Here is a 24082-nt window from a genome sequence, read left to right on the forward strand (position 1 = left end):
TTGAGGAAGACTAACACTAATTTGTATAGAAAACTATGATAGCAGTTTTGGAAATCTAAATTAAAACAGAAACTGGATACATTTTTAGGAATGATGAACCAGGAATTATTCCAAGAAAGCAAGGATGGCTCAATCTTAGAAATTAAGGTAATATGGTCAATCAAGTTAAGATATCTAAAGGAGAAAAATATATTTAGTTCAAAAAGAGCTTCAAGAAGCATGTAGATAAAGCAGCAACAAAAGCATCCTTCCTGGGTACGATAAACACGCAGAACTCACTCATGAATAATGAAAACTCCCAAGCCATTTCTAACAAAATCAGAAACAATGGTCTCTTTCTATCACCACTTCAACAATTTCAGACAAGAAAGGAGCTACATGAGGAAATGTGAAATGAAAGCCTAGTCTGCATGGTGGTCTGCCCGCCTCAGGAGAGACGGCAGTAGGCATACAATTATTGCAGTTAACAATATGGGTCAGAGACAGCTGGATAAAAATAAATGTAGACTAAATGTAGACATCAGTATCTTTCCCCTATATTCGCAAGAGTAACAGAAAAGACAGTATCCCCAAGAGTAATTTTAACAAAAGTATTTATAATCAACTGCAAAACCTACCAAGGGCCCAAGAAACATATTTGCAGAAACAAAATCACAATGTTCATTATTACAGAAAATCATTAGCAAAACTATGACAACATGTCCAATCTCCTCAAAACTAGTTTATAAAAAAATCACAGCAGGGCAAGACCATGTAGTGAGAGAACCAGGCGGGGCAGGCTGCTGCCTCACTGTGGGTGGAAGAAGGAAAGTGCTGGGTTAGCATCATCTGCTCAGGAAGGGCTCCCAGTGACCACACCTCCTCTCACCAGACTCCTCCTCCTAAATGTCCAGCAGCCTCCCACAGCTCCATGAGCTATGGACCACCGCTCAAATACAGCTGCCTTTGGGGACCTTTCAGATCCACGATGGAGCATCCTCCTTCTCAGCAGACAGTAAAATTTCTGGCAGATGTGTTAAAGTAAGATGCAAGTTATAAAAGAAGAAGAAAATATCAGTGTCTGAACTTGAGGGACAAAACGTGTGTTATAACAAAAAACATAAGTCCAAAGAATTCTATAAAACATTTTCACATGTGAATCTTATAGGCAAGAGGCAAAAGACATGAGGCAAATCTATAAGCTGCATGACAGGAGTATATCATTAACCTGTTAGAAAGGTCTTAAAAATAATGAGAAAACAAACATCTTGATTAATGAATAAACCAAGGATTGAAAACACTCACCCTGAGGAAAGCCACTTGGTCATGTGTCCTAATGAAATCTCTGTTTCTCTGACATCAAAAATTTCAGACCTAGAGGGCTGAAGAGATGGCTCAAAGGTAAACATTACACTGGGCAGCTCACAGCTGTCTGAAATTCCAGCTCCAGGGGATCAGATACCCCCTTCTGGCTTCCATGGGCACCCACACATAGGTACACACACACACACAATTTAAAAATAATAATCTTTTGAAAAATACCCATCTAAATAACCACAAAGCATGGATCCTATAATGTACGATCTAGCCTTTTGGCAGTATCTCCAGGAAGATCAATTTATATGTGATCATTGTGAAACGTGGTTTTCATGCATAGTTTAAATAAGTCACAACCTTTGAACAAGGAACTCTGTTTCTGGGGACTCTCCCAGGAGCATACAGCAGCAATTGGGAACAATTTGGTGCCGTGTCCCTTATCACAACAATACTCATGATGACAAAACTAGGTAAATGGTCTCCTCTAGCAAGGTTTCTGAATTTTAGAATTGTGGTAAGGATTCTACTTGTGAGGTTTTCATAGTGGGAAACAGAATCCATCACCAGGTGCGAAGGCCAGGAGAGAAAACAGCACACATGCACACATGTTCACATGTACACATGCACACATGCACACATGCACACATGCGCACATGCGCACATGCGCACATGCGCACAGGCACACAGGCACACACCTACACTCCAAGGAGAGATGGCTCAGCATTGAAGAACATGGCAGTGCCCCTGCACTAAAAGAGTAGAAGATGGCCTTGCTGCCCAGAGGCTGACACGGGTGGGGCTATTGTCTTCTTTTTAGCTTTCAGATGGTTTACAGTGTACGTGTTTACTTCCCTTTGGTGGTGCTGGGCGTTGAACTTAGAATGTTGCACATCCAAGGCAAATGTTCTGCCACAGAGCCATACTTACACCACCCCTACCTCCACCCCATCTTCGTTTTATTTTTTGCTTTGACACAAAAGTCTCTTTAAGCTTCTCGCAGGCCCTGTACTTACCTTATAGTCAAGCAGGCCTTGACCTTGTAATCTTCCTGCCTCAAACCTCTTAAGTAGTAGGGACTGCAGGTTTATTTTTAAGGGCAGAAAAACACTTTGCATCTATGGAAATTTTTGTTACCAAATTTCTAGGTTTCTCTACCTGACAGAATTTGGGGAACTGTCCTCAACTGGAAACTTCCAGGGGAGAGAATCATGTGTGGCACATGTGCCTGTTGGACACATGCTCAGCCTGATAGTTGCTGAATCCCACTGCTGATGAGTTCACATGGTGTCCTTGGGTTGTCTGGCCCCACAGTTGCTGTCATGGTTCATGCTGGCTCTGGCCTGGACACTAATGTTAGAATTAAAATAAAGGGGAAGGAATGAGACGGGGAAGCAGTGTAGAATTCTACAACCTTCCCTGGGCCATCCAGCCTTGTAGGCAGAAGAACTGAGAGCCCAGGCCACCAGCTAGCTCCAAGGTGGGTTATCTACTCCACACACTGATGTTACCTTCAGTTTGTGTGCCACCCATACAGACAGTACCCACCCTTTCATGCCTGGAGCTTGGTGGTCTCTTCTGCCTCTGGCCATTTATTGTAGGCTGTCTCTTCTTCCCAAAGTGTCTTGACCTCAGCATTCTGAGATTGGGTGGGGAGAAGGAAGACAAGAGGGAAAGACATGGGAGTTTGCATAACACAAAAGCCCAGCAAGAACTTGGAGAACAGGGCTTTATCCCACTGGTGTGGCTGCATTGCTTCTGTAACATTCTGGGTGTTCCCAGCTCTTTAGCTCTGACAGACAGAAGCACATCGTCCTGCCTGCACCAAGGCAGTGGGGTCAAAGGGGAAAAGAAGAAGATATTCTTGAGATTCTGTGAACCTCGTACCAAGCTGCCCAACACAGCAGGGGCACGTGGAAGGAAGTTAGGAAGATACCCTCTAACCAAGCTCCACTTCTGCCTCCTTCAAGACAGGGCCATGCTGGAAAGGTCTTGGAGGATTTCATAGTCTAAGAAGTGTGTGTGTTTGTCAATGTTCCATGGGGATGGGGAGCAGGGCTAGAGAGATGGTTAGGAGGTTAAGAGTATTTGCTGATCGTAGTGAGGACATGGCTTCAGCTCCCAGCACCCAATCATCCCTAACTCCAGTTCTAGGGGATCCAATGATGCCTTCTTCTGGACTCTGTAGATGCCAGGTACACTCATGGGCAGAGACAGACAAAACACACATATGTGTATTTGGCCTCTGAAGAAGTTATTTCTTCCTTGAGTTGGCCCACCCCTACATCTAACCCATCTATGAACAGCTGGACTGTGTCAAGGGGCCCTTCCTGCAGAACCAAAGCTGCAGGGTCTCTGTGACACAGGGCAGAAACAGCATATCCAAGAGGAGTCCTGCTGAGGATCCAGTATTGATGGTGTAGCAGAACCAGAGGCCTCAAATCAGACAAGTGACTCATTTGATGAACATTTATAAGTAAAGCTATTTGGGCAAAAGGTATACTGTGTGGCACAGCCTGGCTTCCATTTGGGTTTGTTTCTGGTTGGTTGGTTGGTTGGTTGGTTGGTTGGTTGGTTGATTGGTTGATTGGTTTTCCTCGAGTAGGGAGACTGCAAAGACAGAGGGCTGATGTGGGGGAATGAGGGAAGGAGTGGGATTGGGGTGCGTGGCATGACATTCACAAAGAATCAATAAAAAGTTAAATCCTTTCCCAATCTGTTGGTGGTCTTTTTGTCTTATTGACTGTGTCTTTTGCCTTGCAGAAGCTTTGCAGTTTCATGAGGTCCCATTTGTCAATCCTCGATCTTACAGCACAAGCCATTGCTGTTCTATTCAGGAATTTTTCCCCTGTGCCCATATCTTCAAGGCTTTTCCCCACTATCTCCTCTATAAGTTTCAGTGTCTCTGGTTTTATGTGGAGTTCCTTGATCCACTTAGAATTGATCTTAGTACAAGAAGATAGGAATGGATCGATTCGCATTCTTCTACATGATAACAACCAGTTGTGCCAGCACCATTTGTTGAAAATGCTGTCTTTCTTCCACTGGATGGTTTTAGCTCCCTTGTTGAAGATCAAGTGACCATAGTTGTGTGGGTTGATTTCTGGGTCTTCAATTCTATTCCATTGGTCTATTTGTCTGTCACTATACCAGTACCATGCAGTTTTTATCACAATTGCTCTGTAATAAAGATTTAGGTCAGGCATGGTGATTCCACCAGAGGTTCTTTTATCCTTGAGAAGAGTTTTTGCTATCCTAGGTTTTTTGTTATTCCAGATGAATTTGCAAATTGCTCCTTCTAATTCGTTGAAGAATTGAGTTGGAATTTTGATGGGGATTGCATTGAATCTGTAGATTGCTTTTGGCAAGATAGCCATTTTTACAATATTGATCCTGCCAATCCATGAGCATGGGAGATCTTTCCATCTTCTGAGATCTTCTTTAATTTCTTTCTTCAGAGACTTGAAGCTTTTATCATACAGATCTTTCACTTCCTTAGTTAGAGTCATGCCAAGATATTTTATATTATTTGTGACTATTGAGAAGGGTGTTGTTTCCCTAATTTCTTTCTCAGCCTGTTTATTCTTTGTGTAGAGAAAGGCCATTGACTTGTTTGAGTTAATTTTATATCCAGCTACTTCACTGAAGCTGTTTATCAGGTTTAGGAGTTCTCTGGTGGAATTTTTAGGGTCACTTATATATACTATCATATCATCTGTGATATTTTGACTTCCTCTTTTCCAATTTGTATCCCCTTGATCTCCTTTTGTTGTCTAATTGCTCTGGCTAGGACTTCAAGTACAATGTTGAATAGGTATGGAGAGAGTGGACAGCCTTGTCTAGTCCCTGATTTTAGTGGGATTGCTTCAAGCTTCTCACCATTTACTTTGATGTTGGCTACTGGTTTGCTGTAGATTGCTTTTATCATGGTTAGGTATGGGCCTTAAATTCCTGATCTTTCCAAGACTTTTATCATGAATGGGTGTTGGATCTTGTCGAATGCTTTTTCCACATCTAACGAGATGATCATGTGCTTTTTGTCTTTGAGTTTGTTTATATAATGGATTACGTTGATGGATTTTCATATATTAAACCATCCCTGCATCCCTGGAATAAAACCTACTTGGTCAGGATGGATGATTGCTTTAATGTGTTCTTGGATTCGGTTAGCGAGAATTTTATTGAGGATTTTTGCATCTATATTCATAAGGGAAATTGGTCTGAAGTTCTCTATCCTTGTTGGATCTTTCTGTGGTTTAGGTATTAGAGTAATTGTGGCTTCATAGAATTAGTTGGGTAGAGTTCCTTCTACTTCTATCTTGTGAAATAGTCTGTGCAGAACTGGAATTAGATCTTCTTTGAAGGTCTGGTAGAACTCTGCGCTAAACCCATCTGGTCCTGGGCTTTTTTTGGCTGGGAGACTATTAATGACTGCTTCTATTTCTTTAGGGGGTATGGGACTGTTTAGATCAGATAGGGGACTAATATCCAGTATATATAAAGAACTCAAGAAGGTGGACTCCAGAAAAATCAAATAACCCCATTAAAAAATGGGGCTCAGGGGGAAAACACTCCGCCGGCGCCAGGCTGACTCGGAGTCAGAGGAGGATGAACAAGAATCAGAGGAGGTTCGGCTAAAACTGGAAGAAACCCGAGAGGCGCAGAACTTGTGGAAGAGGCCAAATGGGTGTGGCTGCCCTGCTGATAGGAGAGAAGGTTCAAGAGGAGACTACTCTGGTGGATGATCCCTTCCAAATGGCGACAGGGGTCATGGTGGACATGAAGAAACTGAAGGAGCAGGGCAAAGACAAGGTCAGTGAAGAGGAGGATCTGCACCTGGGGACATCGTTTGCTGCAGAGACCAACCGGAGGGACGAAGATGCAGACATGATGAAGTACATTGAGACGGGGCTGAAGAAGAGGAAGGGGATTGTGGAGCAAGAGGAACAGAAGGCCAAGCCCAAGAATGCTGAGGACTGCCCCTATGAGCTGCCAGAGAATATCCGAGTCTCTTCTGCCAAGAAGACTGAGGAGATGCTGTCCAACCAGATGCTGAGTGGCATCCCTGAGGTGGACCTGGGCATAGACGCTAAAATAAAAAACATCATTTCCACAGAGGATGCCAAGGCCCAGCTGCTGGCAGAGCAGCAGAACAAGAAGAAGGATAGCGAGACATCTTTTGTGCCCACCAACATGGCTGTGAACTATGTGCAGCACAACCGATTTTATCACGAGGAGCTCGATGCACCCATCCGAAGAAACAAAGAAGAGCCCAGAGCCCGGCCCTTGCGAGTGGGTGACACAGAAAAGCCAGAGCCTGAACGGTCCCCTCCCAACCGCAAGCGTCCTGCTAATGAAAAGGCCACAGATGACTACCACTATGAGAAGTTCAAGAAGATGAACAGGCGCTACTGAGGCAGCGGTAGGGGCTGGATAACGATGTGATGCACAGGGGTGCGCTTGTGTGCGTGTGCAAGCGTGGGGGCACACACACATGCCCTCTTGCATAAAACCTGCTTATTAGCTCTTGAGTTCCCCATCAGATAGTGCTTCTGCTCAGCGGCTGGATTTCTGTTCTGGTTTTGGTTGGAGACTGTAGCTCTCTGTGTATCCTAGGCCATGAACTCACTCCTCCTCCCTACTACTGGGATTTTAGACCCCCCACCTCCTGCATTTTCAAGCACTAACTTTGTAACTATTGGAAGAAAACAATGTGTCTATGTCTATCTATATTGTTTCCTACCTAGGGCAAACTCTCCTCAAGAGTGTTATTAAATCCTTTGTAAATAAAAAAAAAAAAATGGGGCTCAGAACTGAACAAAGAATTCTCAGCTGAGGAATACCGAATGGCAGAGAAGCATCTGAAAAAATGTTCAACATCCTTAATCATCAGGGAAATGCAAATCAAAACAACCCTGAGATTCCACCTCACACCAGTCAGAATGGCTAAGATCAAAAATTCAGGTGACAGCAGATGCTGGTGAGGATGTGGAGAAAGAGGAACACTCCTCCATTGTTGGTGGGATTGCAGGCTTGTACAACCACTCTGGAAATCAGTCTGGCGGTTCCTCTGAAAATTGGGCATAGTACTACCAGAGGATCCAGCAATACCTCTCCTGGGCATATATCCAGAAGATGTTCCAACCAGTATGAAGGACACATGCTCCACTATGTTCATAGCAGCCTTATTTATAATAGCCAGAAGCTGGAAAAAACCCAGATGCCCCTCAACAGAGGAATGGATACAGAAAATGTGGTACATTTACACAATGGAGTACTACTCAGCTATTAAAAAGAATGAATTTATGAAATTCCTAGGCAAATGGATGGACCTGGAGGGTATCATCCTGAGTGAGGTAACCCAATCACAAAGGAACTCACACAATATGTACTCACTGATAAGTGGATATTAGCCCAAAACTTAGGATACCCAAGATAGAAGATACAATTTGCTAAACACATGAAACTCAAGAAGAACGAAGACCAAAGTGTGGACACTGTGCCCCTTCTTAGAATTGGGAACAAAACACCCATGGAAGGAGTTACAGAGACAAAGTTTGGAGCTGTGACGAAAGGATGGACCATCTAGAGACTGCCATATCCAGGGATCCACCCCATAATCAGCTTCCAAACGCTGACACCATTGCATACACTAGCAAGATTTTGCTGAAAGGACTCAGAAATAGCTGTCTCTTGTGAGACTATGCCGGGGCCTAGCAAACACAGAAGTGGATGCTCACAGTCAGCTATTGGATGGATCACAGGGCTCCCATTGGAGGACCTAGAGAAAGTACCCAAGGAGCTAAAGGGATTTGCAACCCTATAGGTGAAACAACATTATGAACTAACCAGTAACCCGGAGCTCTTGACTCTAGCTGCATATGTATCAAAAGATGGCCTAGTCGGCCATCACTGGAAAGAGAGGCCCATTGGACACACAAACTTTATATGCCCCAGTACAGGGCAATGCCAGGGCCAAAAAAATGGGAATGGGTGGGTAGGGAAGTGGGGAGGAGGGTGTGGGGGACTTTTGGGATAGCATTGGAAATGTAATTGAAGAAAATACATAATTAAAAAAAAAGTTTAAAAAAAACGAATACATGTAAAAACAAACAAACAAACAAATAAGAATACATGTCCAATCCATGGGGCCCAGAACATAACATACTTAAAAACATTTTTAGATAATTTTAGCACCTTTTAAAACCTAGTTGGGAAGTTCTTGAACACGGATTTTTGTAGATGGCAGAGGCCTGTCACAATGTCAAGAGGTCAGTGCCTGAGAGATTCAAAGAAAACTTTACATCAGAAGCCTAGGGCTGCTCCAAACTCCCCCTCTCCCCCTCCCCCTCCCCCTCCCTCTCCCTCTCCCCACATCTCTCAGCACAGAGTCTCACAGATCTTCTTTCTGCCATAAAGTAGGTCTGATCACATGACTTTCTCTGGCCAATGAGATTGTGGCAAAAGTAGCCTGCTGTTCATCTCCCCTAAAAGCTTCAAGTGAGCACTTGTGTCCTGTCTCATTGCCTGGCAAAGTTCCAGAGAGGAGATGCTGTAGCAGTCCAGATCCTGGGCATGTTTTTTTTCTAAGATTCATTTACTGTTTTATCAATGTGTGTCTCTCTGTGCATCACATGCATACAAGATCATTGCAGGCCAGAAGAGGACATCAAATTCTCTGGGCCTGGAGTGACAGGAAGTTGTGCGCTGCCATGTGTGGCCTGGGAATGCAACCACTGTCCCCTGGAAGAGCAGCCTTCTTAATGTTGGAGCTTTCTCTAGCCTTTTGGCATTTAACAAGGGAAAGAGGCATCTTACCCACACTACGACTGGGGTCCAGACACTGCTTTTTGGCTGGAATGCAGTCTAGATTATCCCAACTATTAACACTGTGGTTGAGAAAGATTACCTCCAAGATACCAAGGTCAAAGAGAAGGGCACATTGGGTGTGTCCTTAGTGATTCTCTCTGAGGAAACACGTGAGTCTATCAGAATAATTGCTTTGTCTGGAGTTTTAGACAGGAGCCATTGAAGAGGAGAATAGACAAAGGACCTCAGCTCTTCAGCTCTTCAGTTTTGGGGGGGTTTGTGTTGCTTTGTTTTGGTTTTTTGTTTGTTTATTTTGTTTTGGTGTTGCTTTGGGTTTTGGTTTTGGTTTTTAAAACAGGGTTTCTTTGTTTAGCCCTGGCTGTCCTGGAACTCACTTTGTAGACCAGGCAGGCCTGGCCTCTGCATCCCGAATGCTGGGATTAAAGGCATGAACTAGCACTGCCCGGCTAGATCCTCAATTCTTTAATCAACCAGGAAAGACCACATTACCCCCGCTGCAGAACTGAGTTCAGAGCTGAGGTGGTCACATTTCCCAGGACTCTGGCTGGCCTCAGGTGATCCACAAATACCTGTTTGAGGTGTCCACTTGAGGCCACAGCAGCGTGTTGTGCTGGGCATATTTTTTCAGCTATGTAGACAGATGTTTACGAGGGCCATGACCACAGTAAAGTTTTCTCTAATTACTCTCCCTCGCTATTGAATGTCGTCCTGATAGAAACAGGTGTTGTAGACTCTGGGAAGTTAGGAAGTCACCATGCAGTGTTATTAATCAGTCATGTCTACAGCGTATAACTAAGTGTCAGGGACCACTGACAGTCAGGACTACAACAAAGAACAAAGTGAAGGGTGTTAGAGCTGTAGGGACATGAGCTGCCCTGAATTCCCCATCACCTGATTCAGATCTAAGAACACCGACTTGCCTGGGAAAGCTATGAAAGGAAGAACTCTCAGGTCCTCGCTGACGGCGGGCAAGCAGGAGCATCTCTGTCAGATCTCATCTGATAGAATTTCAGGGGGGAGAAAAATCAAATTAAAACATTCATCCAATTAGCAAAATATGCAGTAGAGATGATAAATCATTTTTGAATTTTTCTAACTCCCATGATCCCTTTGGAATTGAACTCATCCTTTCTGCCAATGTCACGTCGATCAACTCAGACCCCTGTGTCTTAGCTAATGATATTTCAACCTGAGAATTTGGGAGAACTGTGAAATTCATAAAAGAGATATTCGAGACCTCATAATTATGCCAGGTTAGATCTCGATTTATCAGAACCATTTGTATTTTTCAAGGGTAAAAGATAACCATTAACAGAAAAGTTAATTAGCCCAGTAGCCCAGACACTAGCCAAGAAGTTGCCCCCACATCTTGGGTCACAAAAATACAGTCACAATCTTCTCATCTTATCCAAGCAAAGCACATGGCTGCATTTCTGGTTTTGGATGGCTATTGTCTCTGCATGTGAACATGCCCTTCCAATTCAGCTGAGAGTTGGGTTTTAGAGCTGGGGAAATAGCTCCCTTGGTAAAGTCCTAGTGAAGCAAGACACCTCCAGTCAGATCCTGGGCATGGTAGTACATGCTTGTAACTCCGGCACTGGGAGAGCCAGAGACAGACTGGTATCCCTGGTACCAGTCAGTCAGCCTAACTTAATCTGTTAAGTTTTAGGCTAGTGAGAGACTTTGTCTTAAAAGGGAAAGAAGGAGAGAGAGAGAGAGAGAGAGAGAGAGAGAGAGAGAGAGAAGAAGGAGGAGGAGGAGTAGGAGGGAGGGAGGGAGGGAGGGAGGGAGGGAGGGAGGAAGGAAGGAAGGAAGGAAGGAAGGAAGGAAGGAAGGAAGGAAGGAAGGAAGGAAGAGAAAGACAAGAGGAAGGGAGGAAGGGAGAAGGGAGAAGGGAAGGGAAAGAGGGAAGGAGAAGGGAAGGCAGGCAAGCACATCCACTTTCACATGAGCACATATACCACAAGAACATGCACGCATGCACAAAGAAAGAGTTAGGTTTAAAATGCTAAAAAGACTTTTGAAGAAAAACCCTTTTAAAAACTTTCTATCACACGTAGATAATCTCCTTCAGGGGAACTCTCTTCTGGCTGAATGTGTTTTGGAGTGGGAGACGCATCATGAAGAAAGGGCAGGTTGCTAAGGCCCACCCCGAGATGCCTTTCAGAGTACTAGTCTGGAGTCCAACCATGGCCTGTGTCGTAAGACTGAATTCTAGAGATCAGGCAAAGGGAGGCATCTCTGAGAAAGGCACTCACAGTGGTCCCCACCAGCTTTCTATTTGATGTTAAATTTCCATACCTTCAAATTTTTACCAGGTTCACTTTAAGAATTAACTGGCATTGGAAACTATGGGATTTTATATTAATTTTCAGTTTTTTCCTCTTTTCATGTGAAATTCTCCAGAGGCTGAGGTATCACGCTGTGAAGTCTTAAATGATTCAAGTTTTAGGTGATGTGCTCTCTGCCATTCATTATTCACTTAAAGATATTGGGAAATCTGTGTTAAAATTAAAAATGTAATATACAAATTCATCTTCCTGTTTATTCAAGATGTTTTATTGCACACCTGTTATGTGACAGTCAGAATTAGCACGCAGTCACATGAGAAGACTCTGCAGAAGTGCCTTTGCAGAGCACTCTTGTCCCAACCCCAGTCTCCCCAGTATGTCTCCCATTTGCCAAGCCCTTCATTTTCCGGCAGCTCCCTCCAGTTCTGGCCTGTGGCCGTAGCTACTCACAAATGGAGACTGAGGTGGGATTACTGCAATTTCAGTCTGACTGGGTGAGATGAGTTGGGTGAGAGTGAGGCCAGCCTGGACAATTCTGTAAGACCCTGCCTCAATATAAAAAGTGAAAGGAAGACAGGGCATGTGGCTCAGTGGTACACTTGCCCAACGTGGAAGGACTTGGGGTTCTACGCTTCCGCAACCAAACCACAACAAAAGCATCTTAGAATCCCTTCAGACTGTTTCTGCCTTCAGTTCCCTGCTTTACTTTTGTCCCTGACATCTCAGCTGACACCAGAGTTAATATCTCTAATTAATATCCTTTAGCTGAGGATGACCCACCTCCTTAAGCCGTCGTCTATAAAGCACGTTTATTGAGCTGATTTGTTTTCACTTTCATTTAGGTGCACTGATGCAAATTAATGACATTAGCTAATCAAGTACAGCAATAATTTAGAAAGGAAAAGGAAGGGGTGTGTCTTTCCCAATGAAAAGCGTGTTCAGCCACCACAGAATGACCCAAGTGAGTCCTACCGGATCACTCAATAAGGGTCCTCTCAAATTCCATCTGTGAACATTTGGTCGGCCCTTTTATGGAGAAAAGACATTTCTCCGGGTCCATATTAATTTTCTGCACATCTGTGTTCTCACCTAATCCCTACCCACATACCACTTCAATTAAAATGAACAGAAGTCAAATCCTTGAGTGGTTTTAATTGCAATATGGAGATTATAAATGGTACCCACCTTGAACCACACAAAAATTATGTTTTTCCTTAGCTTCTCTCTCAGGAATAATATTTAGGGATGGAGTATGAACAAATCTTCATTTTTGAGTGTGTGTGTGTGTGTGTGTGTGTGTGTGTGTGTGTGTGTGTGTTGCTGGATCCAAATGATACTGTGAGCCATGCAATGGGCAAAAGTCAATGAAAATTAACGCAAAGGAACGATTAAAGGGTGGGTGTTTAAAGAAATGCCTTCTCGTTCTGTTCAAGGACATGTGGTGGGACAGGTTGCCAGTGAGAGGATAATGTTGGACATGCTTTAATGAGGCAAGCATAATGATATGTCAGCCTGTGAGTGATGCAGAAAACCGCTTTTTTTCTTAAGTACATTAAATAGTGTCCTTACATCTGGTTTACAGTAGTCACACAACACTCCCTTCTTCAAAGATACACTTCCAAGCAGACAGAGCGAATCCTACCGACCTTCCGGCCGGCCGAAGGAGATGTACTGCTATGCCTCATTTACATGCATACTCCACAGGCCTTGTTTATAGACTTAAAACCACTCCTGTGAGGTGGGGTGCTGTGTTCACTCGATGGCTTGTTTGTTTTAGCCAAACTCTCATAGGAGTCCACACTGTCTCCTAGAAGCAACAAGTAACACCCTCCCCCTCTCCCCTGGAAGAGCCCAGGACTCCCACCCACACAAGAGCAGACTTCCTTCAAGAAGTCATTGGAGAGTGTCCTCAGGAATAGTCTAAGACAAAGGGCCTGTCACCATGACAGCTTATATGACAGAGGAAGAAAAAAATGAAAGCCAGCACAGAAACCCAGGCAACTTAGCCACACTTCAGAGGAAAGGGCGCCTGCAACTTTAAGAAGCAAGGGCGCTGGAGTTACAGCCCAGCCTTTCATTTTACTACTTTATTGCCTGCTTCACAACTACTTGGACAAATACAAAACAAGAATTACAGTGCGCCATAAGTTATTTTAATATCCTGTAGTGCTGCATACTTCCAATGAAATCCCAGGGCTATTATTACGCCGCCGTGTTTGTGTGAAAATGTCAAGTTGTTTGGAGTGACTACATACTCTAAATTATATATAACTGTTACTTTATAGCTAATAGGCACTAAAATTACTTTAAAACAGAAATGTAAAGTTATATTTTCATCCTTTTTGGCAGATAATAAAGCTTATTTATGACACATGGCTTCTCAGGCATTAAAACATCCCATGTTTACAAAAACATTAAAAAACATTATTACTTGATATTTAAAGGAATGGAAAAAAACCCAAACTATTAGGAAAAATATTTGTCCAACTCGGTGACTCCTCTATTTTGCCAAATGCTTGTAACTTCGTTTATGAAAGGGGCTGGCTTAAATACTTTTGAAATTAAAAGCATTTGCAAGTTCAAATTGAGGCCATTGTTTCAAGATCTGTCCTGTTTCATAACGTGCTGGTATGCACAAATCTTTTCATATGTGTTCTAGACAAAATGATGACATATGATAAATGGCTCCTATTTATTTAAATATGTATCATGTAAAGATAAGTCACTTAATTATTCTATCATCAAATCACTAGGTGGAGTTGAATGATACTTGTTCTTGCTTGAAAACTAGCTCTCCTACTTCCTTTTCCACTGAGACTGGATTGTTTGATAATCCCCCAACATTACATTCCCTTCTATTCATCCATCTGTCCACAGCTCAGCCAGAAACACTGGGAAGCAGATGAGTGCAAAAAAAAAAAAAAAAAAAAGGGAGCCCAATCCCACCCTGGGCTGGAGGAAGAGGCAGGCAAAACACCACACAAGTCACACAGCAACCAGTGGCAGGGGTTGCTTGTAGACACAGTAAACAGGGGTGAAATCCAGCAATGATGAAGCAGTTGGCGTTCTGGGAAGATCCCATCCTGTAGGGATTATTTTACAAAGCTATATTCCAAGAGCCCACAGCAGCCTAAGTTGTTCTGTTCTCAGTGCCATAGTAAAAGAAAGGAAGCAGTGAAAGAGAACACTGGGATATCTGATGAGCACATCTCACATTCTCACATCCCATGCTGCACTGAGATTTCAGCCACCAACCTGCCAGGAACTAAAAGACAAGGCCAGGGAGCCTCCCCTCTTTTGTCCATCTGTGGTGTCTGGGCATCAGCTTGGCAGCCGCCTGTCACTGGTATCCAGGTTGGCAGGCTCTGCCTTGCTTGCCAACTCCATCTTCTTCTAACCTTTGAGCTCTTCCGACCTTCAGATCTATCTATAAAATGATCTTTTTGTTTTAGGGTCAGTCATAGTCTCTCTTGCTTGCAACCAAAGAAAGGTAGAGTCCCTCCTGGAGCCCATACTAACATCTTAAACTCACCAAGGAGACAGTCAGTGTCAGTTGGCTTTCTGTCCAAATGCCACATGAGGAAGGGACAGGTGTTAGACTCCCCTGATGACTACAGTGGACCTCACAGAGTCCAGCAGTGGAGGAACACCAGCCTCACAATTCACCTGCCCCACCCACACATCCAAACACCAAGGCCCTCCTGAAAGTGGGAGTATCAGCCCTGTTCAGGTCGCTCACTAAGTACAAACCTTCCTAAAAGATATTAGGCTTCCCGAGTTTCTCCTCCCAGGGGGCCAAGAGCTACACACACCTGCTCCCTGTGATTCCCCAGTGTCTTTGCTGCTAGAAAGGAGTACCCAGAGTTACCTTCCATGCCCCAACTCTACAAGAAAAGTGAGACCCAGGCCCAGGAATCCCAACTTTCTCTACCACCTGGTCCCTGAGGCTCCATCACCAGGAGGTCGTGGTCCCTGGAGCTGGCCCTTGTCCACAGGCCACCAGGAATCTGATCTGTTGCCCAGGGCCAGAAGAATCTGAACTCTTATCAAGTAGTCACCGCAGGAAGCCCTGCAGGAGGCTGGTGAACAGCTAGACAGAGGACAAAAGGGTTAGCTGTGCTTGAAAAGACTAATCCGTGATCACACCCCACCGACTTTGTTCCTCCTCCCACGCCATCATTAAGCATTAATCCAGCCCAGGGCAGGGGGCAGAAGCCAGTCTCTTCTGTCTAAAAGGAGGGAAAATCACAGCCTCTTAGAATTCAGAAGCAAAGCACATCAGGCAAGTATAAACATGATCGGATCTATTCTGTTCCCTTGGACAGACAGGTGTGGGTCCACATGCATTCGCACAGATCCAGGCACAGGTGGGAGCTCCAAAAGGGAGCAGGCTCGGGGAAAAATCAGGAACCAATAGCCCTCATGATAATTTCTGAGGAATCCTTTGACTTGTTATCGATTTAACATCCGATGAAGCCAAGAAGTCAGGCACATTCACCTATTGGGTTAACACAGGATTGCGTCTGATCTATGATGGCAAGGTGTAATAGTTTCCCCTTCTAAGATTTTATGAGAGAAGACATGGTTTTTCTCAGGAGTTGCTATAATATATTCTGTTGTTTATTGACTAGATCAAGTGAGAAGATAATGAGCAGGGGCCATTAGCAGAAATGAAATGCGTTATGCAATGGTTTACAGACTCTATGCAAATAGATGTGCTAATCCAAGTCACAAGATCCAGAGGCAGTTCAAAGACAAGGTCCTTAGGTGCACCTGCTTAGCATAAGAGATGGGGCTTGGGAGCTATCTCAGTGGATAAATTCTGCTTGTTGCTCAAGCATGGGGCCCTGAGACTCCGAACCTCCGCACTGGTATAAAGATGGAAGCACGGCTGGTGCTCCCTGCACTGGGAGGCAGAGACATGGGTGAGGATCATGGAGATTTACCTCAGCAGCCAGTCCAGCCTAATGGTAAGCAAGCACCATGTTCAGTTAGAGACTCAGAGTCAGTAAGCAATGTAGAAGAAAGAAATTGAGGAAGACACCCTATGTTGACCAGACTCCAACCTCTAGCCTCTACACAGGCATCTGCAACCCTGATCAGGGACACACCACCCACACCATCCACACACACACACATCTTACATGGTTAAAAAAAAAATGTTTCTTTCTTATCTGAAAGGACCATAATATGGTTTATTCAGCAGGATTTTCTTGTGAGACTCTCTGAAGACCCCTCACTCCCATGAATCTCACTCTCTGAAATATTCAAAGCTGATCTTTCTCTCATAGGCCCTGATACAATTACTGTCAGGCCTCCCAGCCATCTTACAAGTCCTACAGTAGTCTTGACCCAGAACCAACTAGAAGACTTCTGCTCTCCATTCACCAAGAATAACATTCCAGGTGTTGGCAGCCATATTTCCTGTGAAAAATGGGGGAAAGGAGCTACAGAGGAAGCCAGTGGAGTAGAAAGCAAAAATCAGGAGAGTTGCAGGAAAATGGATATTTTTGCAAACATATTATTTGAGGTAACCTGGGTTCAGTGGGACAAATGCCATCTATCCTCTCACATGCAGACCTAGCCTCTAATTATCAACTACATGTGTCTAGATGGAAACAAAGGCCAGGAAACTGCGATGGGGCCCAAGAGATAAAGATGAAGAGGAATTAAAGGAAGGAGGAGGGAGGTAGAGAAGACAAGAGGACATATGGCACTCTACAGTGGAAGGGGGAGGCTGGGGTTAGGATCAGTACTAAGGAAGAACTGTAGGGAGATGGGGGCTGGAGTGATATGGAGAAATCCTGCAGAAAATGCTACAAGGAAGCCTGTTGCTATGAAAGCTAATTAAAAAATAAATAAATAAAAAGAAGGAAAGAAAACAGAATCCAGAGATGAAGAGGACAGGCAAGATCTCAATTGACAGATGGCTCATCTCTGGTCCAGCCAAGTTCTCTGAGCAATCCTATGGAACCCCAACTGTGGCATAAAGTGTTAAAAGGGACTCAGCCCTCTGCAGCTAAAGGAATCCTGGCAATATTGCATCCTATTAAAGCATGGCTTTTGCTCTTTGCTCTAGAGCCCACACTCCTCAACGAGCCAGCAATGATCTCACCTGCTCAAAAGAACACCAGCTCCACTCACAGCAATAACTACCAAGAAAGGCAAGCAGAGGGCGGGGGGAGCTCCAAGAGGCAAGCCATAAATAACAAGAGGTGTCACTTTTCATTACTGTGTATCAAATATATGTTCATAAAACACTGAAATTCAAAGTAAATAAACCTTAACAGCACAATAATTCTGGCTCACGTGATCTAAGCAGAGAAATTGGGTAAAACTGGGGTTCGGGAGGCTGGTTTTGCAGCAGAGTAATTTGCCTTCAAACAGGGAACCCAAACATGACAGGAGTGTCAGAGGGGTGAGAAGCTCATTTCTGTGTGCCCAATGCACAGGAAACAAGTTATGAAACTTGTCCTGGAGGACTACAGTTTAAGCACTGCAAAGTGTGTGAAGAAGACTACAGAATCCATGAGACAGCAGAGAAGAACAAGGGGTAAAATGTACAGCAGAGAAAGTACACACTCTTCACAGTGAGGGAAAGATGGATTTGCAGGGGACAATCTTAGGAAGACTGGATAACAGTTTGTCCTGCACTCCAGTTGGGGACTGGGGTCACCACAGAGGTAGATGAGGGCAGAAGAAAAGGCAGACTGAATCAGGGATTGGAGGTGAGGTTAAGATGGATCAGTTAGATTTGTCCTAAACTCTCTGGCCAAACACAAAGAGATCCAATCCCCCAGAGCTGTCAGACTTCGAGTGGTCACACGTCAGAGGCCAGCAGAAATGGATGGCTGCTACCCAATATTACACTCAACGACTAATTCAAAATGGGAAAGTACAGGGCATGGTGGTGAAGGAAATAATACATTATTGATTGCAGCGCCGGGCGAAAGACTGGGAGCTGGCAAGCTTCTCACCAGCAGACTTCTTTCTGTAAGACTCAGTTTCACTGAACGTGCTATGAGGCTGATGGAGTGGCCATGGTGGCTCATTTGAACTTGCTGGGATTTATGGTTCCTTTGGAGGAAATTCATAAGAAACCGTAGAGAAATCGGCGGGCAGGTCCGAGACACTCTTAAGTATGTGCACTGGGCCGTTGATAGGACTGGTCACTGAGCCACCAAACCTGGACCAAATTCAGACAGGTAGGCAAGGAGACAGTGTCAGCTCCTGCAAAGGAAAAAGCAAGATGGTTTTGTTGGCATTTGGCTGACACACTTTTTAAAAAAATGCATTTTCTTAACAAATATGAAGAAATTTGGGGGCATCTAGCTGCTTCTTCCTCTTCCTCCTCTTCTTCCTCCTCCTCTTCCTCCACTTCCTACTTCTCTAGATGGATTCTTTTATAGCCAAGGCTAGCCTTAAACTCACACTGTAGCCACACAAACTCTTGAACTTCTGACCTTCTGCCTCTGCCTCCCATGTGTTGGGATTTTGGTGTGCACCACCATACCCAGTTTATGCAAACCCTCGGGGCTGCACGACCATTAAGCAATTATTCTACCAACAGAGTTCCAACCCCAGTCCTCATCTGATTATTAATCAATTGTTCTTACGTGAGCAAAGCATATTCCTTCATCACACATGACTGTGAACAGGTGCTGATAATGTCCACCCTCAGCCAGTTCCCAGGTCTACCTTTCACCTTCATAATGTAATTTGTGTATATCATTTGCATCAGCCTAACAACTCCTATGGATGTACCGTCCCACTCCACCTGCTTCCCAAGTCTGTCCTTCCTGCACACCCTACTGCCCTAAGGCATTCATGATGCTAAGCCAGCACTGGCCAACACTCCACAAACTGAAAAGATGAGTTTGTCATTCCTGATTGCTGCTCCTGTTGAACAGCTGTTCAAGTTCTGCTGGCCTCTCTGAAGCATGGGCTACGCCTCAAGTGACAAGGACTTGCTTTACTTTGCTGGCTCAGGGAAAGTGTCCCTGACCTTACACAGCATGCCGACGAGCCAGCACAGTCCTCTCTGTGCCCGATCCCACAAATGATTTGAGCTTTCTGCCTCAGGCCAGCTCTGTGCGAACACTGGTCCTCTTGCCCTTCACTTCCCTGAGCGGATGGGGAGCACCTCAGACTGCTGAGGGTGGGGGAAGGGTGGAGCTGCTTAACATAAGTTCACCCTTTATGCTAAGGAAGGAACAGTTCCCCAGCACCCATTGTATCCACAATTACTCCACTATTGGAGCCCCAGCAACCTCATACGTGGGCCTGTAGGTGCCAGGCTTGTCTTCTGAGTATGTGGTCTCTCATATATATGACTTCAGCTCAGACCTCTCTCAAACTTGGATCTTTGAGGCTGAATTCTTATATTTTGCAAAAGCCAGGCCACAAGTACCTGAGTTCAATTTCCAACACACACACACACACACACACACACACACACACACACACACACAGACACACACACTGTATGTATATTTATGTAAGCATAAAGGCATATATTTGTAATTGCAGTGCTGGAAAGATAGAGATGAGAGAACCAGGGGCTTTCTGACCAGCCAGTCTAACCTACTTAGTGATTTCTGGGCTAAAAAGACACCTGTCTCCGAAAATCAAGGTAGATGCCGCCATAGAAGTTGTCCTCTGGTCTCCATACATGTGCCTGAACACACACATGCACACGCATATGCACAAGCACACATGCACACACTTATATACAGACACAGATAGATGTTTGGCAATAGCCAAACAATTGATATCAAACACTTCAAGTGACCTATTTAAAGGGCTAAAACAATTCTTTCATATTCTCTCCACCTCAGTGACTTCTACATATGCCCTGGAGAAAGAAAGACACATACACATCTGTGGCTGCAACCAACCACAGTTTCTTCTAAACTCACATGCAAACAAATCATCTCTAACACTCCCCCAAGTAGCTCAGATATGCAGCCAGCAACCAGGACTGTCCAGTTAGTGACAGTAATGGAGTCTCTCTGGACCTGAATGTCTACACTCAGCTTCTTCTTCAGGCTCCACTCTCCATCTCAGGGCTGTCAGTCTAGGACTTGGCTATCCATATTGTACCTGGTCTCAGAGCAAGGCTAAGCTCTCCTATACCATTCCAACTGGTGCGCATATAGCAGCCCCAAGCTGAAGGTGAACCCAGACAGGCTGGTGATGCAGTAAGAACTGTGTTAGCACTCTCAGTGAGCTCAGGCATAGGTCACTTCCACACATGGGGAAGCTAGAGAAGCAAACCTGCTTCTAGCAAACCCCAACCATGTCACCTGTCACATGGCAAGCTTTGGAAATAAAGCTGTACATATCTTTCAGATGAATGAATGAAAACCAAAGAGTTTCCAGACTTGGAAATTCCAACTTGGGAAGTTTCCTCTAAGAAGCACCCATTTTCTTTGTCCATTGCAACCATAAAAACTACAATAGATTTCAAAACTGCCATACACAAAATATAAACAAAGCAGAATAAGCATGCTTAGAAGAGCCTTTCTGGTGGTGTTTTCTTGGATGCTTATCTTGCCTGTGGTGACCATGACTTCATTTGCTCAAAAACAAACAGACAAGAAAACAAAATAAAACAAAACAAAATAGCTTCTGAGTTCCAAGAAGGGACATTGATTTCTAAATACTGTAGCTGGTAAAGAAAGTCAGTCAGTGACTCCATCTCAGTACAGTGTCTCTCCTGCCGTGTTGGTTGATAACTAACTGCCCCACGCAAAGAATTGAAGTCATAAAGTGCAGTATTCGCAGACCATGCTACTCAAGCTTCCTACCTGCAGAAGCGCATGGCACATGAGCAGAACGGGAGAGGCAGTGAATAAGGGTGGTGTGCAAATGGCTACCAAAGAGACCCGGCTTGATCCCATCGCATCTCACAGACTGGCGCTTAATGTCTTATTTGATGCAGAAATCAAAAAGGATGTGTAGCTCAAAACAGGCACTGTCTTTAGGCACAGCAGCAGCATCCAATGTCAGGTCCACATGAAAAGTGAGCAAACCTTGCAACAGTTCCAAGCATACACAGCCATCCCTTCCTTCCGTATCATGAGGGTTAGTTTTAAGATACCCCCTGGATACAAAAGTGCAGAGGCTCGGGTGCTTATGTAAAACATCATAAGATTTACATATACCGCCTCCCTCCCTGCATTTCCAGTTATCTCTAGATTGCATATAATACCTAATAACATGTAAATGCTATGTAAATAGTTTGCATAGTGAATTATTTAGGAAGAAGTGACAAGAAAAGACATTTTGCACATGTTCAGCATGAAATATTTTTGCAGATACAGGGCCTATGGACCCATCGGCCACCTAGATTTTCTAGGTGCTTGAGGCTTGCACTGGTCAATCCTGCATTCAAAGCTGTGTAGCCAATCGCACACATGATCTCAGGACAAGATTGGTTCACATGGGTGAATGCTATTCAGATCACCAATGACATCCATGCTTCGGTGAGGTGAGTTGAATCCCACAGAACATGGGTAAGAGGAAATGTAGTTGAGGTGTCTTCTCAGTCTAAGGAAACAAACTGTTTCCTGTGTTGACAATGCTCCCCAGTGGCCAGTACATGGACCCCAGCTTTCAGGAACAGTGGGACCAACTTCTGTGGATAATGATCAGTGTCCATTCAGACCCCATCAGCCACCTGCTTCTAAACTCTTGATACCTGCATCAGACTTCACTAGGAAGAACCACAGTCCCAGTGTGGGAAGATGGGCTCGCTGGGTTGGAGACACGGGTGGAGGTTAAGGAAATTCTATATGAGCTAGAGAGAAATGGAGCAGACAGATGCCGTCCAGACCCCTGGGGCTTTCCTGGGAGGCAGAGGAAAGGAGTGTTCTCAGACGCTCCACCCACCTCCCCCAAAAGCCAGCATGGGTAGTGAAGGCATGACAAGAGGATGTAAGGACATTCAAGGCCAGCAGAGTAAATTACGTAAGTTTCTTGATGGGACTTTGGCCTCTGCCTCGCCGCTTTAGATGTCCCTGGGCAACCTCAGCTGTGGCCATGGAGTATCGCCTGCACCACACCTACAGGACACTCAGCCTGTAGATCTCAGAGAAGCTGAAAATCTGCTGCTGTAGCCAGTCTCTGAGAATGTCCACTGTTTCCAAAAAAAAAAAAAAAAAAAAAAAAACCATCTTCTTCCCCTCTTTCTGTTTTTACTGTAAAGCTTTTGTTTAATAAATAAGCTCCAGGAAACTTATCAATAAGTCAGATGTGCCACAGGTCTTTTTGTATAGATCGTTAGGAATTTTCCAGAGAACCAGAGTTTGAACTCATTAATTCTAAAGCTATAATCTCTCTACAAAGGAAAAATAGAGCACCTCTGCTTAAAGTCATCAGTATTTGGTGACTATTAACCATGGTGACAAGTGATAATGGGCAGTTAACACTTAGCTTGGATCCCGTTAATTCGTGGTAATATAAATTACTTGGGTCCTGAGTCTGGCAGCAACCAGCTTACTGGCAAGCCAGTGACATAGGTAGTGACTGCTTGAGACCGTTTGCTCTGTATGCAGGTTCACACTTGTCACCACCGTGGGCCAGTCACAAGGAACATTCAGCAACTGCTTCTTTTAAGGTCACCTCATTAGTCAAAGGCCATCTGAGCCACCAGCAGAAAGAGAGTCTGGGGAAGCAGCCCATGTCTGGGGAGGACCACCAGGAGTAGCTATTCATTTTCAAAGCAAAACCTTTGTAGTTCCGAAGCAAGTGAAGATGCAGGGGAAATTATTTAAATTAACCCCATTTGCACAACACCATCTGCAGAACAAACAGTGACTTGAACAGCTACATAGAAGCTATAGAAGCTGAGCAGCAGCAAGTATATATTCATGACTTCCCAAATATACACAATTCTATAGCAAAGCATGAGACACATGTATCCTGAAAGGTAAAATTCATGGGGCATAAAACACCAGCCCACTGCCATACTCCCCAAGACACCTTATCCTGGGTATGGTGGGTGCAGCTGGGGACGCAAGGGTATGGGGGTAGGAGGGAGTCTTGTCATGTTGCTTTCTGGGAAAGATCAGAGGAAGCTGCTCCCCATCAACCAGAGAACAAGTCATGGGGGACCAATGTGACTGTGCCTCCCTGACAGAATTTCAAGTTTCACCGCTGCTGAGTGGGATACATACACACATCCTTGTAAAAGTTTAACAAGGCATTTGACAATAAGATCTATTAGATGGCAGACGCTACTTCCAAAAGAAGTTGGGAGAGTGCTCTCCCCTGGGGACCTCTCGAATAAAACAAGACAGCCCCTTGGAGGAAGCACAGGACAGCGACATTTATTTCCCTCCTGGTTCGGTTCCTTAAGTTAGCTAGCTGGACCACTTAACATTTCCTGGTTGCAAATGAGCTAAGCAGGCAGCGCTGAGAGGAGCCACTTTGGAAGCAAACATGCAAACTGGAGCAGGGTTCTCGGAGCCAAGCTTGCTGTTCCTCCCTTGACCTGAGTTTAGGAAAGTGGAACTCTCTCTGTCCAGTTTCCCTGAGAGACTCCCAAAGCCAGAGACCTGGCCAGAGCTGTGCCCATGAGGGCTGAGCTCAACTTCCCATGGAACCTGAGCCATAGTCCCTTTAGGATAGATCAAGGAAAAGACTCTAGGGCATGAATACAAAGA

The 24082-nt window shown here is 44.6% G+C and overlaps 1 long non-coding RNA gene and 1 pseudogene across 1 annotated transcript in view; one reads left to right on the plus strand and one right to left on the minus strand.

Annotated features, from left to right (window-relative positions):
• Nucleotides 5844-6905, plus strand: Gm5904 (predicted gene 5904; annotated as a pseudogene).
• A 9684-nt stretch (nucleotides 6906-16589) lies between these two features.
• Gm6249 (predicted gene 6249) overlaps nucleotides 16590-24082 on the minus strand; it is a 42650-nt gene continuing 35157 nt past the window's right edge. Inside the window, exon 6 of the long non-coding RNA NR_046021.1 lies at nucleotides 16590-18644. This is a non-coding gene — a long non-coding RNA (predicted gene 6249). The remainder of the gene's footprint in view (nucleotides 18645-24082) is intronic.

Source organism: Mus musculus, chromosome 7 (genome assembly GCF_000001635.26).
Source record: "Mus musculus strain C57BL/6J chromosome 7, GRCm38.p6 C57BL/6J".
Lineage (NCBI taxonomy): Eukaryota > Metazoa > Chordata > Mammalia > Rodentia > Muridae > Mus > Mus musculus.